We start from the raw sequence: 19743 nt of genomic DNA on the forward strand, positions 1-19743 counted from the left end.
TTTGGATACTATCGAAGAGACACAGCAACGCTTTTAACTGAACCACTGTAGGTTACAATGGTTTGGTGATGGTATGAAATTGGGTCAGTACTGCAATGCAATATTGAAAAAAATTAGAATGCAATAAAGAAATGTAGATATTACATGTGATGACTTCATGCTACCCAGATTCCTCATTTCTTGTTTGGACACAGAGCTACTCTTTTACCTTGCCAAAAGGCAATTGTCAGGATATTGGTGTGAAGCTTCCTTGCTCCAGGACAGGAATTGTAAGAGGCGAGGTATCTTGAAATGATGTAGTATTGTAGGACAGAGGTTAATCCCCACAGGAAACTGCTGATTCACATGAAACTCTGTATCGTCAATATGCATCTGTTCTTACTAGTCTGGGTACAGAAAAGAAGTTTTCCAGTTTACTATAGATCAAACACCATTTCATGCAGGCAGCACAATTCACCAGCACGCGGTTACCCCACTCTGATACAGAACTGTTGAAAGAAAAGCAAAAGTCATTGTTCTAAAAATATGTAAATCAATGCTGATCATACGTATTTTTCTTTCAAGTGAGGCAATACTACAATAATACGAATTATTGTGTGTAGGTTTTCTCCAAACGATCATTTTTGCTGGATTCAGAAGACCCAAAAGTCCCCTAAGCATCTTTGATCATAAATTTTGTCATGCTTTAGCTTTTGGCAGTTTTGATATTCATGACTGATTATTAATATCATTATTTAAATACAAATATTGTCCCCTTCCCATTATGAAAAGCTATTACAAACATATATGGATTTCTATAAAGGTTGATGACTATATGCTTTTTTATATTAGAAAATCATGTGAAAACAAAACTAATCTGATGAATGCTGTTAATTATTTTAACTTTTTTATTAGGTATAAAATGTTCATAAAATTATTCTCTCTATAACTTACCAAGATTTATCAGCTTGTGTAATTTTTATAATCAGAGGAGTCTGGTTTTCTAATTAAAGTTTTGTCAAAGAAAATGAATTGTGTGGCTTTTTCCTTCCTTGGAAGCGTATTATTAAAATGCCAAAAATACTGCCCAGATTTTCTCTCCTCCTCTATGTGGGATGCAAATGAAATTGTATCCAGCCAATACACCTGGATTTGGGGCTATTTTAATTTCCCATTACAGGGAAAAATGAACCAAAAAAACTCTTAGGTATATCTAAATACAGTTAGAACAAACTAAAACCAGGAAGTTCGTGCAATTCATGGAGGTCCTCTCACACCTACTTAGAAGTCATTCTTTCCATCTACTCCCAGTTTGGGGAGAGGGCTAACCCAATCTTGTAAACCTTATCAGCCTCCCCTCAAACAAAGCCGTCAATTCCCTTCATCTCGGAGGCCTCAATTATTCCAGTCCAAACCCCAAATGAAATAATTAACTGTTACTGGGATTGTAATCCTGAATCTCAAATCCGTGATAGTCTAGGAAATGAGGACACGAGCAACCGTGAGAAAAAGGAACCACTAAATCGCACACAACTGCACTCTCAATGCCAAATTGCCTATGAGACAGACAGCTAAAAAGGGAACGTTATCAGATATAGTGCTTAATCGAAACTTTTCTCCTCCAAGGAACCCGTTCTATCAATTTGCTGGAAGCAGATTGTATGAGCTAAATTCTAAGAGTGACAAGCAAGGAAGCCATTTCCAACATCATCAACTTCAAGACCAGGTATCATTGTACTTTCACTCCTTTGATCTAGAAAGCTTAAACTACTTTAAAAATTTCCCCATCAAGATGCAAAAGTCTCTGGAAAAGGTGATATTGTAGATCAATAGTGGTAAAGCTCAGCAGCTTAGCCATCCATTTATTCATTAACAATTTAGCAGGGGTTAGCAAAAATGAGAGTTCCTTTTTTTTCCTCTGAGGGATGGTGTGTTAATTTTCTAACTGAAGCAAAGGAAAAGCTTAAGGGTGAGTTAAATTCACCTCCTCCTTAATTTACCAAAGTCCAGAAGGCTTTTTTTAAAGTTGGTTAAGTGTAAATATTTTCAACACAAGCTCACTTGTGTCAAAATAACCAATTCTGCTTGATTAGACACCACAACAGGTTGCGAGGTAGATATTTTAATACAGAAAAAAACTGTATAAGCTGTTACCCACTATGACCCACCATAATTAAGAACTGAGCTGTTCGTCTGGGCTTCTATCCTCAGTTTATAACCTTGGGGTCTGTACATCACCCCTTACACATCGCATAGTCCACACCACCAAACATGAGTGCTTAGCTATGCTAAACTGGGCCCACTGTATCCTAACTTTCAGGATGTATGGAATTTCTTTCCTTAGAGAGTTGGTAGTCCTGGCCGGGGGTGGGGAAGTGGCCTATTGAGAGAAAACGATATTGATAATTGGTTTTTGGTAAAGTAGTGATTAAAGTTTGGTGAAATATGAATCTAGTAGTAAAGAGAAAATCAATAAATATCTCAGACATCTCAAAAAGAGCTATGAGGATCACATATTGATAAAAAATCACTCAGATTGGGATGGAAGAGGAAATGAATATATAAGCAATGCACATATAGTCAGGCTCTCAGAAAGCATTTGGGATCATATTTCCAAAATCTTACTTGCAAATTGCTTGGGCTTTGCACGTTCCCGTGGTTGGAAGCCTGACAGCATCAGTAAATGAATAGAAATGAATCTTGCTGAAGGGAGGTGTCATCCGCAGCCCCTAGAGTCAAACATTGTTTTACATCTTCATTATTGATTCAGAACAGCAGATAACCAAATCTGCATCTGATAATAAAGCAGTCAGTGTTTCTAAACCTCACAAGGGAAGGAAATCAAGAAATACAGGCATAAAGGTGTTAAAGAGGCAATCATTAATGAACCTAAATGAATTTGGCTGAGAAACATACAGGGAAATTTACCAGAAAACCTAGGTTTGGAGGTGGGATTAGGAAAAAAAGACACACAAAATGGTAAACCAACAGAGCTCAACAAAGCTATGAGAAAGCAGGCCAAGAATGCATTCGTAGTATTTATAAGACAAAAATAGCCAGAGTTATTTGGGGTGACATGCAGTATTAAACGCATGAGAGAAGAAAATAGTTTTTCTATACCAGTAACATGAGGGGACTGGCCATTTTCAATCCCCAAAAAAGTTTGGGACAAGTTGGAAGGATCGATAGTAAGAGGAAAGATTGGGAGCAGTTAGATGAATACACTTATAAAAATAAACCATGGCTCAGGAAAAATAGAGCAGTGGCACACCTTGGCAACGCAAGTTGGAGGGAAAATAATAGATCTGAGCCAATACGCCCAAAATATGTACCATTTGTTCACTCTCTGTTGCGTTCTTATTGTGATCGGTGCTCAAAAAAGCAACTGGTGGGATTTCTAGAGGCAGAGAATAAGTTTCAGTACCTCAACTATGAGAAATGTAGGGGATAAAAGGAGACACTATTTGGTATAAATCTGGGTTTCTGAATTTTTAGACGTGGAATCCTTTCTTCAAGCAAAGACCAAGACAACAACGGCGCATGTTGAGCAGATGAGTACAGCCGACTGAGGCCAGGGGTCTGTCACTCCCATCGCCCCACTTCCAGCCCCTCCAGCTCCCTGGAAAAATTTGAAACTCAGTGGTAAATGAAAAAAACAGAGAATCTCCTTTATCTCTGCCACTATATGGCTGAGTGACGATGGTTAGCCTTGCCTATAAAGTGAATGAATTACATTAATGCTATCTAAGGCCCCTTCCTGCTTTCTCTAGTCACTTTAGGTGTGGCCTCTGCAAATTTGGCAAATGGAAACTGTCGTAGCATATCTTAACACTGATGGACTGGACCATACCAGAAAGGGAGACCTTTCTCTAGGTCAGCTTACACGCTGCACTACCCAGTATTTACAGCCTAACTTCTCACCCAAAGTCGTACAAACCTCCAGCTTCTGTTTGCACACCGCTTACAATGGAAGACTCACTCCCTTGTGAGGCAACACCTTCTACTTTCAGATAATTGTTAGAAAGCTAGTCTTCACCTTGATCTGATATTTGTATCCATCCCTTGGCTCAGTCAACATAAATCTAGCTCACCTTTCCCATAACAGATCCTCAGTATTTAAAGAGATCTCTCTTGTTCCCCTGAGGACTCTCACCTTCCAAAAAAATAGAAGGAAATAAAATCTCCAGCCCCTTCGACTATCGCTCAGATAACACGATATGCTGACACTCGTAATGCTGGTTTCCCTGTTTGAACTTGCCCCTGCTTCTCAGCAACACCCTGGAAGCACCTTGCCCAGAACTGGACACAGCCTGATTGTTGCAGAGTAAGCGAGAAGACATTATCACCTCCTTTTGCAGCCTAAGATCACATGAGCTGTCCAGACAGCCACATCGCACTGTTAGCACAAGCACAAGATGTTATCAAGTAGAGAGCACCGTTACTTCTCAGAAGCTCTTCAGCTATCTTATGATTAGGCCCTGGGAACCCACTCCTTTGTAATTTACTGATAGGACACAGGACAGGGAAAGCCCTGGCTGGCCATGCTGCAGTTAGCTCCTAATATCTTTAGAAGCCAGCACCAGCCACAGGAGGGAAGCTATTCCCTGCCAGGTTCCCTGACTCAGTCCCTATGTGACATCCTACAAAGGTTGATCTCAGAGCAGTCTCAGTGCCCACTGCTGTCAGGAGGGAGTCAGGCACTCCATATTTGTGGGGCATCCCCACACATGCCTTCATATTTGGGGTCTTAATTCCTGATTTGAACAAATACATTATAACTTCTAAGCTATAGAAGAAAATGAGCACTAGAAAAACCCCACCTTCTATTTTTTTTAAAATTTTTATTGAAATATAATTGATTTACAATGTTATTTCAGGTGTACAGCAAAATGATTCACATATACATATATATTCTTTTTTTACATTCTCTATCATTATAGGTTATTACAAGATATTGAGTATAGTTCCCTGTGCTATATAGTAGGTCCTTGTTGATTATCTTTTTTTTTTTAGATTTTCATTGGAGTATAATTGCTTTATAATGTTGTGTTAGTTTCTGCTGTACAACCAAGTGAATCAGCTATATTTATATGTATATCCCCATATTCCCTCCCTCTTGAGACTCCCTCCCACCATCCCTATCCCACCCCTCTAGGTCATCACCAGTCATCGAGTTGATCTCCCTGTGCTATGCAGCAGCTTCCCACTAGCTATCTATTTTACATTTGGTAGTGTATGTATGTTGGTGCTACTCTCTCACTTCATCCCAGCTTCCCCTTTGAGCCTCCCCACCCCGACTCTGTGTCTTCAAGTCTGTTCTCTACATCTGCGTCTTTATTCTTGCCCTCTCACTGGTTCATCAGTACCATTTTTTTAGATTCCATATATATATGCGTTAGCATACGGTATTTGTTTTTCTCTTTCTGGCTTACTTCACTCTGTTTGACAGACTCTAGGTCCATCCACCTCACTACGAATGACTCAATGTCATTCCTTTTTATGGCTGAGTAATATTCCATTGTATATATGTGCCACATCTTCTTTATCCATTCATCTGTTGGTGGGAATTTAGGTTGCTTCCATGTCCTGGCTGTTGATTATCTATTTTATATATAGTAGTGTGTATCTGTTAATCCCAAACTCCTAATTTATCTCTCCCCCCTCCCCTTTGGTAATCCTAAGTCTATTTTCCATGTCTGTGAATCTATTTCCATCTTGTACAAGAGTGAGTCAAAAATTATCCACACTCCACTTATATTAAAACTTCTGTTGGCCGCACTGTCTTATCAGCGCTTTCCATTCAAGGCTACTGTCTCCCCAGTCACTGCTGTGCAGGTGTGAACATGTTACATCAGTTCATTTGTAACTACGGTGTGAGCAAAAATGGATGCCCCACTTGTGATTTGCATGAAAGAAGAGCAGCGTGCAGTGATTCGTTTTTTGTGGTCTGTGAGTGTACCTGGTGCCGTTATTTATCAAAGACTTTGTGCGCAGTATGGAGAAAGTGTTTTGTCGCAAAGAAGTGTGTATGAATGGTTAGAGAAGTTCAAAGAAGATCGTACAAGTGTTAGCCATCAAGAAGGAGCTGGATTCCCTTCTGATGGAGAAGTGAAGACAGTGGTGCATTTGTGGCTCACAGCTCAGCCTAAAACATTTTTTAATGAGGGAATAGGAAAGCTTGTTGACAGATGGACAAAGTGTATTGAAAAGCAAGGAGATTATGTTGAAAAATGATGTATTTGTCTTTTCTAAAAGTTAATTAAAATAAATTCTACAGCCAGAGTGCGGATAATTTTTGACTCACCCTCGTAAATAACTTCACTTGTATCTTTTTTTAGATTCCACTTATAAGTGATATTATATGGTATTTGTCTTTCTCTGGCTTACTTCACTCAGTGTGGTCATCTCTCGTCCATCCACGTTGCTGCAAATGTCTACAAACCACAGTATATTCAACCAGTTCTCTTTAAAGCAATTCCGTAGGCTCCCTTCCCATCCTCTTCGTGGGAATAGTTATTTCACATCTTGCCTGCTGCATCTAAGTCATAAAAGGTGGGTTCTGAATTGTTTGTTCCGAAATACCAAAAGAAGTCATCCTCTATCTCACAGGTGAAGAGCTTCTCCTTAGGAGACTTCGCCCATAACGGGTCCGGCTTTCTGAAGGCAAGTTGGCCTCCTGACCCCTGTGCATATCCTGACTCCACAATCTGCAAGCCATGGGATAATCGGCAAGTGGCCTAACTTCTCTGAACTTCTTGTTCCTCACAAATAAAAATAGGTCTTTAATAACTATGTACCTAGAACTCCATATTCTTTTCTTTCTTCTGTTCTGCTACCTGGAATTTTCTCTCTCAGGGCAGTTTAACTAGATGATGTACATGTATCATGACAGGCTTCATGGCCAAAAGGCACTGTAATGCAGCTTCAAATGGTTCCATGACAGCCTCTCTGCAGCCTCTCCTGCTCACAGGTGGGCTGTAGAATGTGGCGCAACCTTACAACCACAAGAAGGCCAGCTTCTGGGACCGCACGTTCATCTTCTGGTCCATGGAGCTGCCACATTGAAATGTTTGTCCAGCGTTTCATTCCATCACCTACACTCATCAGTCATGACCTGAGCACCTACTCTGGGATAAGCAGTGGAGGTAAGAACACTCTGCCCTCAGCAGCATACAGGGGGTGTCCAACAGGGCTTCCAAAAGTGCTAAGTGTAATAATACATGATTTGGTTGACGTCCGTACAAAGTATGGAAGAGCACAAAGGAAAGACTGTTCCATTCTACCTGATTGGAGGTGAACAAAAACAACTAGAAAGACTTCACAGAAAACATTTCTGGATGAGATTGTGCATTTTGTGAAGGGAGAGACCTATGTGTCTTATTTGCCATTGTTCTCCCTGGAGCCCAGCAGAGGGTTCAGGTACCAAAGGTGATCGACATAGATTTTGTTTAAAGTTCCTGGTAAAGTTATAAGGAAAGAGATATGAGGACTCTTACCAGAAGACATGGAGTTTCTGACTCTCATCACGGGAAGTCTGGGAAATTGACCGCAGCTGGGGTCTAGTTAGGATAAACCTTGTGGAGCCCATGAGGCCAATTGCACCCCCAGCCTCTCACCTTGCCCCCTGGCAGAAAGAGCAACCTCAGGAACAAAAGTTTTCTTTGGGGAGCTTGTACTCAAAGGTGAGGCAATTGTGTGGTCTGAAGGATATTTCCCTCAGGCTGTGATAGACTCTAGCGGCCCATCATCTGTCACTCAGATTAAAGCAAAGCAGTACCTGGAGGTCAGCTGCCCCTGAATGTTTTCTTTGTTCTCACTCAGGCCAAGTTTGAAGTAGGACTCAGCACATCCTTTTATTCCTCAAAAGAAACAAAAATCTGCAGATCCTCAAAACATTAGTGTTGGATTGAGAGGAGATTTTAAAAGGGAAGCGAAGACATTTTATGCTCAAACCTCCATAGCACGTAACCCTGTGATGCCCTGAGCAGTATGTCTCTTCTCTTAAGTCCTGTTAATATTGATCACATGGTTTTCTTTCTCAGCCATTCCTTAAGGGGGGTGGTTCCCATCCCAAATTCTGATCTTCTTTCAGGTCTTTCAATCCTTTGCTTCTTTTTTTTTTTTTTTAAGTTGTTTATAATTTCTTTTCACTGTTGTGCCAGATTCTGGTGTACAACAGAGTGAAGCAGCTGTATTTATATGTATATCCCCATATCCCCTCCCTCCCGTGACTCCTTCCCACCCTCCTTGTCCTGGCCCTCTAAAGCATCACCTATCATTGAGTTGATCTCCCTGTGCTATGCAGCAGCTTCCCACTAGCTATCTACTTTACATTTGGTGGTATATATGTGTCAATGCTACTCTCTCACTTCATCCCAGCTTCCCCTTTGACACCGCCCCCCCACTCCATGTCCTCAAGTCCATTCTCTACTTCTGCATCTTTATTCTTGCCCTGTCACTGGGTTCATCAGTACCATTTTTTTAGGTTCCGTATATATGAGTTAGCATATGGTATTTGTTTTTCTCTTTCTGGCTTACTTTACTCTGTATGACAGACTCTAGGTCCATCCACCTCACTACAAATGACTCAATGTCATTCCTTTTTATGGTTGAGTAATATTCTATTGTGTATAGGTGCCACATCTTCTTCATCCATTCATCTGTTGGTGGGAATTTAGATTGCTTCCATGTCCTGGTTATTGTAAATAGTGCTGCAATAAACATTGTGGTACATGTTTATTTTTGCATTATGGTTTTCTCAGGGTATATGCCTAGTACTGGCATTGCTGGGTCATGTGGTAGGTCTATTTTTAGTTTTTTTAGGGAATCTACAAACTTTTCCATAGTGGCTGTACCAATTTACATTCCTACCAACAGTGCAGGAGGGTTCACTTTTCTCCATACCCTCTTCAGCATTTATTGTTTCTAGATTTTTTGATGATGGCCATTCTGACCAGTGTGAGGTGATTTGCTTCTTTTTGAGAGAGAGCAATGACTTATCTCTTGCTATATCCTCCAAATTCACCAACTCTCACTGAAGCACAGACCTAAAAATAAGCTTCTGCCTACCAGGGCTCACACACCTTAGAAGGCAATCGAGGGTTATAGACATCATTCACATTCAATGTGTGTTTACCTTATCATAAGCTATTGAATAACACTGAAACTTTGCTTGACATTTCTTTCTTGTTTTCAATATTTCTCATTTTCACATTTACAATTTTTATTCTTTTATTTCACTGCAGTATATTACTCTGAGGTATAGCTTGGGGATTAAATGCATGGTGTTTGGAATTTGAAATGTCTCCATTTGTTTCAAATCTTACATCTGCCACTCACCCAGCTGAGTGTGACCTTGGGAGAGATATTTAACTTTCCATTTCCTCCATTTCCTAATATCTTAAAATGTGAAGGTATTGATACAACAAATATATATTGAGAGATTACTCACTCCCATTTGTTTATTCACTTACTCGTCCACCAAATATTTACTCCAAACATTCTTGTTTGTGTTCACTGGTTTGTTTGAAATAATTAATGTAAAGCTCTCAATATAGAATGTTCCATCATTATCATTATTACTTCCACTCTTGATAAAGGGCCTAGAAAAATTCCCATTACTTGGAAAAATCTATTGACCTTTGAACTTGTATCCATCTAATCAATTTGCCTTCTGTTTTCCCCTCTCTGTTCATCTCAGCCTCAACCTTGAGGAAACCAGCTATATTGAACTTTTTGACTGCTTGAATTTGTTTGCTCTTCTTATATTTTCAAAGTCAAGAGGCAATAGCCTTCATGTAGCTTCAACACTGTACTAATTATAGAGCAATCTTTTTTCTGCATCTTGAAGTCATAAGCTGAACTTCAGTTATCACTGTCTCATGTAAATATGGAAGTTAAGGTATCTTATTGATAAAATGACACATTGACTGATTTTATTGTCCATCAATTATCGAGAAATAAAATATTCTATCAGTTGTGAAGAGTAGTGAGTTAAATACTTGCAAATATTTGGTGTGAATTTTCCTTTCTTTCAACTTAATCTTTCCATTACACCCATCAAGCAAACTCAGATGATTCTGGCTAGAGCTGAGATTAGCTTTCCCCATGGCAGAGTCCTCAGAAAAATCAATCATTGTTGTTTTAAACCAGTAAGTTTGGGGTGGTTGTTATGCAGTGAGAGGTAAACAGAACGCCATTACATTATAATATGTAAAATCTAAACTGCAGAATAGCAAGATTAGAAAATACTCTAGAGGTTATCAAGCAAACATTTTATTTTTTGTAAATGGCATTTCTAAGTTCAGAGAAGTTAAGTGACCTGCCTATTATCGAGGTGATAGAAATTACACAACTAAAACATATATGATTTCCATTTCCTAGCCATTATTTAGGATCTTTTAATTAGCTACCTCCATTGTTTGTGTCTTTTCTTGTTTTATGGACTGATTTTTCACTTATTTAAAATCTTCTCCTTCCTCAAATAATTCAGGATATGTTTTGATTTGAGTTAAGCCTTTATAAAAAGGATAATATATTTGGTATATGTTTGGGTTTGTTTTTTTTTAACTTTGGTGACCTGTAGTTACAACCTCTTCTGCATCACCTATATCAAAGACAAAACTGGCAGAAGAAAGGATTTTTTGCACAGTTTCAAATCAATGCTTTTTCACCATCAAGGCAAAACCACAAAGCTTAATGTTCCCAAGAAAGAATTATAACAGAGGGGAAATATCTTGCCCGAAAGTGAGAAGTGGAGTAAGCCTGCTGTTTCTAGGCTAACTGGGATGTAGAAGAAGGTCATGGGAAACATATGTCCCAAATCCCCTTCTTTGGGCCAAAATCCCATTTGGGAAAGGCATTTTAGAAAGGCATAGGGAAAACTGAAAGCAAATGATGTTTCCTTCTGTTCTGCTTTGAACATTTAACATTCCCGAGAGAACCTTGGGAAGAGCTTTCTGGGATGACTGGCTCAAAGCCAACATGAAGCACTACAGCATAAGAGAGTAGCTCAGAGAAATGACTAGAGAAATAAATCTCTTGTCCCCCACAGCCTACACAGGGCATGTGGAGACAGAGAATATTCTGGGTGCCTTGAGGATGAAATGAAGAGACCTTGAGGGAACCAGTGTCTGCTGAGACCTGGGAATTAGGCTCAAATAACACAGAAAAGTTATCATTGGTAGCAAACAGCCAGGACCATAGCCATGAGCAATCAGTGTAGAGTCAATCTAAACCAACCTCCCCACAACAAAGACCCAAGAGGATCCAGAGGAAGCTGCATGGATCCAAAGTTTTCTCTCCCCATCATGCACTCGAAGGCCATATTGCCAGAAAAGAGAGAGAAAACGTCTAAGAGCTGAGGATTTAACCAAAAAGAAGCAGACGATCCCAAAGAGATCATTTAAATCGACACTGATAGGGAGTTACATTTAAATTTACTAAACACTTGACCAAAACAATCAAAAGAGACTAAATATTGTCTCTCGTATTCTGCTTTACAGTGAAGCATGAATTCATAAAGAAGATCAGAGGCAAGAGAAGAGCACACTTCAAATTAAGCCTGGCATGTTTATCCTATTGGTTTGTTAATTATTCCTCATGGAACCAAAAATCAAACAAACAAAACATTTAAGGAATAAAGAACGTATATACCCAGAAGGGCAAGTAGGACCAGACAAACAACAGCAAATAGGAGATGTCAACAAAATTTTGGGAGCTTGAAAACAGATGGAAATTTGATAGCTGATCTGGAAGACAGAAGGAGGTGGAAAACCAGGACTGTAAGATGGGTAACTAATAAGAACACACACCAATTTTCACCACAGAGCTCTAGAAAGTTCAGGGATTGAAGGCAAGGGAATACACAGTTGGTGTTGCAAGTGGGTCTAAAAACAAGAATTGAATTACTCACCCAGACTCAGCGATTCTCCAAGGGACCAGAGCTTTCCTCTCCCAGCATGGGGTAGCTGGAGTTGAAACAGATGAGTCCTGAGTTTGCAGGAACACAGACTAGGATGAGATGCTTTTTGTCTAGTGGAAAAAAAGGCCATGGTATGTGGGAACAGACAGGAAGGTGGGAGCAGATGGGAAAAGATAAAAGAAAGGACTGTAGGAAAGCCACATGACTGGGAAGAACACAGAAAGAGGGAAGGATGGAGTGTTCGTGTGGAACATCCTCCAAAGACCTACTTGACAAGGCCCTGTCCTCTTGTATGGAAAAAAAAGTTAGATATACCAGGCACAATCCCCAGGCTTTTGATTGTGTAGTGTTCCAAGATATTAAAATAAATTATTAATCCTCCACAGGGGTCCATTGATAAATTGTCTTGGGTACATGGAAATGGCTCATTCACCCCCAACTCTGTAGCTGACACACAGACACTGGCCCACCCCACTGCAAATTAGTAGGAATGGAATAGGGTTGAAAAGCAAACAACACCAGGCCAGAGACCTTGAGTTCAATTCTTTTGACTGCCACAATCCCCCAAAGTGACTAACAGCTTCCCCTGCAGATCAGAAAGAGAAGTCTCTGATCCAAAAATTGTACTCTTAAAGTTATTCTAGTTTCATAGTTAAATGTAAGCATGGGTGTTGGAATTCCTAAAACTAGCTTTTAGGCCTGTGTGAGAAGAGCATAGAAAGGGCTGGGGCTTAAATAACACCAGAACACGTGAGGTATGACTTAGTACTTACGGAAATCTCTCTGGCATCTGCCAAGATGTTTTTGTTCCTATTGGGTCCTGAGACTTGAATTCACATAAGTCACTGTAGTCGTCCTTGGTCTCCAGTTACAGAGCTCTTTCAAGGCCAGATCACCCTTAACTAACTTTGTCCTGCTATGAAACAGGGGAATCATTCCACTGCCCAACGTGGGGGTTTCAGAGGTGTTGATGTCAAGGGTTGAGAGGTGGGAAGGAGGAAAAGATTATCCACTGTGTGGATATTAAAGAACTGGTAGATCAGGCTATGGACTGGTTCATTTATATGGATCATACAGGTATCATAAACGATGATGGGACTAAAGGTAGAGAGGAAGATAAAGAACCAGAGAAGGAGTTTCTTCTCTCCAGAGAAAGAAAGGAGAGAGCAGGAGGCCAGAAGTCAGCAGCAAGGGTAAGAATGATGATAGCAGAGTTGAATGCACTGAGGTTCCAAGGAGCTGGGTGTTTCTTTCTTTGTTTTCACCTATTTGTTCTGATGTAGGAAAGAAGAGAAATGGCTTGGAAACAGCGTTTGAGAGTCAGGGATACCCCTACCTCACTTTCTGGCCTTGAGGTTTATGAGATGTGCGAGGGAGATTGAGTCCTTATTTGAGAGAGGAATGAGAGAATCCCTGCCCTCACAGAAGAATTAGGTTAAAGGAAAGGTAAGGATGTGGAAGGAGCGTTCAGAGGACCAACTGAAGATGAAGACAGCTCAGCACATCACAGACCAGTGTGAGGAGAGAGGAAGCTGGGGTTGGGTCAGTTTAGGGCTTGTACAGAGTAGTGGGAGATGAGCTTCCAGTCAGTCACAGATGATGGGGAGGCATAGATGTACGACCTTCCCAGGTCACTTAATCCCCTGGAGCCTGAAGGACCTCTGTGGAGAGTGGGATGTACATATGTGCCCCACTGCACACAGGGAGATGAGAACATTCAATGAAAGTGCTGGGAAATATATATATGCCCAAGCCCATGAGGCGTGGCATAGAACCAAATACAGGCACCCCCGTCACCCAAATCAAAACAGCCTGAGACAAATGTTACTCCAGAATAAAGTGTCATGTTCAATCTCAAATGCCCAAGGGCCATGAAGCTTCAGGGGGAGGATCAGGTAGGGAAAACTTTGGATCTACTAGGCGAGAGTTTGTGTTTGATGTGGAAACACCCAGGACTGTAAAATGGGGGTAAAATTAGTATAGAGAGAGAAGAGAGAACATTCCAGGTACACTAATCTTCAAGTATTTCCCTTCTTTGTTATTGCTTCTTAAGGAATGTTAAACTGTGGGGCCCTCTTACACATGGTTATTTCCTCTGAGTGTCTTGGAATAATGCTCTCTTTTATCAATCCCTCCTTTTCTCTGGATCTAATTTCCAGATCTAGTTTGTTCAGAACTTCAAAGCCGAAAAGGCTCATCCCTGTGCTTTCTTTGACATCCTACCATCTACTAGGAGAGTTCCCTCTCACACACCATTTTTTTCATTTATATCCCCTCTTTTCATTTATTTCTCTTTAGATAGACATTTTCTTTTTTAACCATAAAAAAATATATACTTATTGTATATGCTTCTATGGAACATAGAGCAAATATTTAAGAGAATGAATTAGATCCAAGTGTATTGATCTAATCTAAGAGGGCTATCCTTGGTGTGTATTTTTGTTGTTGTTGAAGTATAGTCGATTTACAATATTGTGTTAGTTTCAGGTGTATAGCAAAGTGATTCCATTATATTTTTTCAGATTCTCTTCCCTTATAGGTTATCACAGGATATTGAATATAGTTCCCTGTACTATACAGCAAATCCTTGTTGTTTATTTTATATATAATAGTGTGCATCTGTTAATCCCAAACTCCTAATTTATCCCTCCCCTCCCTTTCCCCTTTGGTAACCGTTAAGTGTTTTCTATGTCTGTGAGTCTGTTTCTGCTTTGTAAATAAATTCATTTGCATTATTTTTTATATGCCATAAGCTCTAGGTTCATCCATGTTGCTGCAAATGGCAACATTTCACTCTTTTTTATGGCTGAGTAGTAATCCATTGTAATTATGCACCACATCTTCTTTATCCATTCATCTGTCAGTGGACATTTAAGTTGCTTCCATGTCTTGGCTATTGTAAATAGTGCTGCTATGAACATCAGGGTGCATGTTAGATATACATTTTCTATTAATGCATTAACAGAGTTTGATGCTGTATTTATTACAGGATATTTGGTTCCAAATTATAAAACAATCAGGGGCTGTAAAGGCAGAATAAAGTCTTCAAATACTTCTTTCAAAACATGAGAATCTCTTTTCATTTTTCTTTGCGGTTCATGATTAAATTAAAATTAACCACGTCCCATTTAGAGCTCCTATGTGCCAACCACTGGGTGAAACGCCATCCACGTCTCATCTCATTCAATCTTCACAAACATGCCATGAGGTAAATACTACTCTTTTTTCCAGTTTTATTGAGAAATAATTATATCGCTGTATAAGCTTAAGGTGTACAGCATGATAGTTTGATTTACATATATTACAATTACCACAATAAGTTTAGTTAACATCCATCATCTCAGATAGATATAATAAAAAGAAACAAACGAAAAAAAATGTTCTCCTTGTGAAAGGAACTCTTAGTATCCACTCTCTTAACAACTTTCCTCTATAGCAGATAGCCATGGTAACTGTAGTCATCATGATATATATTACATCCCTGCTACTTATGTATCTTATAACTCAAAGTTTATACCTTTTGACTACCTTCCTCCAATTCTCCCTTACCTATCCACTGCCTCTGGTAATCACAAGTCTGATCTCTTTTTCTATGAGTTTGGTATTGGGGGACTTTTTGCTGTTGTGCTGTTGTTGTTGTTTTTTAGAATCCACGTGTACATGAAATCATACAGTATTTGCCTTTTTCTGTCCGGCTTCTTTCACCTAGTACGCCTTCAGGGTTCATCCACAAATGGTAGGATTTCCTCATTTTTATGGCTGAATAATATCCCACTGGATAAATACTCCTCTTATCTCCGTTTTCTTAGTTAAGAAATTGAGATTCAGAGAGGTTAAGTAACTTGCCCAAGATCACACAGCTAGAAAGGGGTGAATCTGGGGCTAGAGTGCAGAGCTGACACCTATCCTCCATTAACCATGCTATGCTATTTGAGAGTCAGTACCAGTTGTGAAAATACGAGCCTCAGTTTGACACCATTGACTTAAAGTGAATATATGCACATGCTCCTGAATCCACAGGCAACCAAGATCAATTTCCCAGACCTTCAAGTCTTTGAATAACAGGTCACAAGAGGTGAATAGAATGATTGAAGGGTTAGTTGAGGAAAGTGAATGGAGGATCCACTTGGGCTTTCAAATGTATGCTGCAAGGTGTCACCCAAACAGTCGCCACCAGGATGAAGCACATTGACCTCTCATAATTTTTTAACATGTTCTAAAGCCAATTGGAAGGCAACACCTAAAATAAAATTACAAACAAAATCCTAGGGAAAACATTGTTGTTCTGCATCTGAGATTGTATTTTCAAAGGCATTACTATGCCAGCATCAGGCTCATTCTTATTAGAGGAAAAGGAAGAGCGATCTGATTATGACGGGTCCTGAAACTTTTGGATCTCCTACCTGGCAGGCAATTTTGCTTTCTTAAGCATTTTGATAAATTAACTTTGCTCTCCTGCCAAAAGGCCTCTACTGAGAACACCCAGTTATTAGTACAAATCTAAGGAGCTTTCACCCTATCCTATTTTCAATTGAATTTGACCTTGAAGAAATATTAAGTATGGCTTGTTTAGAGGGGAGGAGAAGAGGATTACTTCATTTTCCTGCCTCTGTCAGCTCTTCTTAATCAGAGGAATTTCACACCAAGAGGAACCAGTGACATAATGAATTACTAACGTGTGAAATCCACCAGAGGAGGTGTACTGCTGCTTTGCAGGGTTGGGGCTGAAAATGTACTACTGTAAATAGATTTTCATAAGACATCCCCTGTCACTTTACCTAGTGAGATAAAGTAATTTCCCCATCACTGAATCTTTAGGTGGGACATGCAAGGAAAGAGGGAAAATGCTTAGATCTTCTTATAAAGGAAGCTAGCTGTTATATTTCACCTTCAACTTGATCTTCAGATCTTATGAAATCCATCTGACCTACATTTTATAAAAAAAAAAAAAAAAACAAGAAGGTGGCAGTTTTATTGACCACAGACAATTCTAAATTTTTTTAAAAAAACTAGTATTTTCAGTTAGGGTTTGTCAAGTCTGTCAAAGTTCCCCGTGTGGAGAGCTCAGTGTTTCTGATCCTGTGAATCCTTCACATTCCACACCAATCAGCCCCACTTCAAACCCACCTATTTGCTTTGTCACCAAAGACAATGTCTCAGAGTCACTGACCCTATTCTCTCCTTTTTCAGCATATCTAGTCAGTCCCCTGGTCCCCTCATATTTTTTTTAAATAGGTCCCACACCTACCCTTTCCGCCCCACCTCCAATACCAACACCCTTCTCCTGGTGCTGCTCTAGGCAATGACCTTTATTTTTTTAATTAATTTTTATTGAAGTATAGTTGCTTTACAATGTTGTGTTAGTTTCTGCTGCATTGCAAAGTGAATCAGTCTTACATATACATATATCCACTCTTTTTTAGATTTCCTTCCCATTCAGGTCACCACAGAGCACTGAGTAGAGTTCCCTGTGCTATACAGTAGGTTCTCAATAGATATTTTATATACAATAGTGTATTTATGTTGATCCCAATCTCCCAATTCATCCCACCACCCTTTCCCCCTTGGTAACCATCAGTTTGTTTTCTACATCTGTGACTCTGTTTCTGCTGTGCAAATAAGTTCATCTGAACCATTTTTCTAGATTTCACATATAATCAATATTATATGATTTTGCCTCTCTCTTTCCGACTTACTTCACTCTGTATGACAATCTCTAGGTCCATCCATATCGCTTCAAATGGCATTATTTAGTTTCTTTTTATGGCTGAGTAATATTCCATTGTATATATGTACCACATCTTCTTTATCCATTCCTCTGTTGATGGACATTTAGGTTGCTTCCATGTCCTGGCTATTGTAAATAGTGCTGCAGTGAACATCAGGGTGCAAGTATCCCTTCGAATCATGGTTTTCTCTGGATATACAGGCAACGACATTTATGCAAGAGAAATCTGACCCTGCAAGCCTTTAGCTTCCTCATACCATCAGGATAAAGTGCTGAAGCCTCAAAACAACCCATGTGAGGCTCACTTTCAAAAGGGTGAGATTTTAATCCCTAAAATAACCCCAAACTTCCAAACCTGCCCGGCAGGAAACAGGCTGAGAACTCTCTGCAGTCTTCAGGAATCGCACACTCCCCAGTGCCCACTTCAGACTGAGTTGTGGACTATAAAAGGCAGAAAAGTATCCCCTTTGGCAAAGCCAGAGGTCATGGAAGCCAGATGACAAGGGACTCCTTCCAGTGGGAAGAACTAGAAGTTACTAGATGGAGCTAATTAATGAATTTACTCCACTGCCGGGACAAGGAAGCTTCGAAATGTCTGCCAGGTGGGTTTGATAAATGCTATGGCTCTGGGATGCAGTATTTCTCATCCCATCCTTTTCCCAATGAGAGCTCTTATGGTGGTTATTCGGTTCCTACCCCCACCACAGTCTATTATATGGGGTTGGGAGCGAGGGGTGGTCACCGGACCACAGATGCCTCACCCAAACCCGATGGAGAGAATTCCCATGACGCAGGGGTTCTGGGCTTTTCCAAGTCTTTAACCAGATGGAACTTCAGGGTTGTCTTCCTGGCTGGAGGTGGGGCCAGGTGGTGGAGTGTGTTCTATCTGTGAAAAGAAGGTGCAAACTGGTATTCGGATGCAGAGAGGTGAGCTGTGGCAGAGACTCCTATTTGTCCCTGTTCTCTCCTTTTCCCTCATAAAAATTAGACTGTGTGCTCCAGCCATAGCAGAGCATACCCCGTCCTCCCCCCCAAACAGAATAAAGGCCACTTTTCTTAACCTTCGTTGTAATTGGAGGCAGCCATGTGACTAAGTTCCAGCTAAAGAACTGTGAAAAAAATATGTAGGACTTCCAAGTTGTATCCCTAGAGTAGACATGCCCGCTTCTCCTTTCCTCCTTCCTTCTCTCTGGATGTGAAAGCAATGGGAGGATCTGGAACAGCCATGGGGTCATTTAGGTGATACTGCACGTTGAGAATGGCAGAGCAACAAGGCAGAAGGAGCGTGGGTCCCTGATGAGCATGAATCCCATGACAGCACGCGCCCATCTTCCAGAAAAATAAACTTGTCTTATTTGAACGACTATTATTTGTAGTTTCAATTTAGACATTAACAGAAGTGTCGTGAGACAAGTTAATGACTGTATCTACGAGCTGACACCATGGATTCCACATGTAAGTGATCCCCCACTCTCTCTCAACAAAGACTTACAACGACTTGCACGAGTATTCAGGGTTGATATCTTCAATGGTGCCAACAAATAAAACAAAATGACCACCCCCACTTCTATCATGTGTTCAACAAATCCATTGCATCTTCCTCTTAAGCACATGGGAAGACTCATTTTCCCACACCTTGTTGCCGGTGAGTTGGACCATATGCAGTTCTGGTCGATAGAAAGTGGGGGGACGTGACACATAGCACTTCCTCGCATGATCCGTCGAATCTCCCCGCTAGAGTGCCCACTCTCACCTCATCCGTTTGTGGTGACCTTGGAGACCACATGTTGAAGACGGAGATGTCACAGGACAGCCGTGAAGGACCCTGACCCTGAAGGACTGCATGGAGCAGAATCCATCTGCTCCTTGGCATTGAATTGCAACAAGAACGGGCAATACATTTTTATTGTGTTTATTGTGCAAGATTGGGGAGAGGGTTGTTTTTCGGTGTGTTTGGAGCGGGAGGTGTGTGTGTATGTGGTTACTGCAGCATATCATGGCCTTTGTTTTAATAAAGCATAGCAGGAACAATATTTTTAAAGGTGTTGAAAAGCAGTTGTCACTATATGAGAGCTGATGTCTGTCTGTCTGTGTTAATCCCTCTTATTTGTGG

This window comes from Hippopotamus amphibius, chromosome 11, assembly GCF_030028045.1.
Source record: "Hippopotamus amphibius kiboko isolate mHipAmp2 chromosome 11, mHipAmp2.hap2, whole genome shotgun sequence".
Classification (NCBI taxonomy): domain Eukaryota; kingdom Metazoa; phylum Chordata; class Mammalia; order Artiodactyla; family Hippopotamidae; genus Hippopotamus; species Hippopotamus amphibius.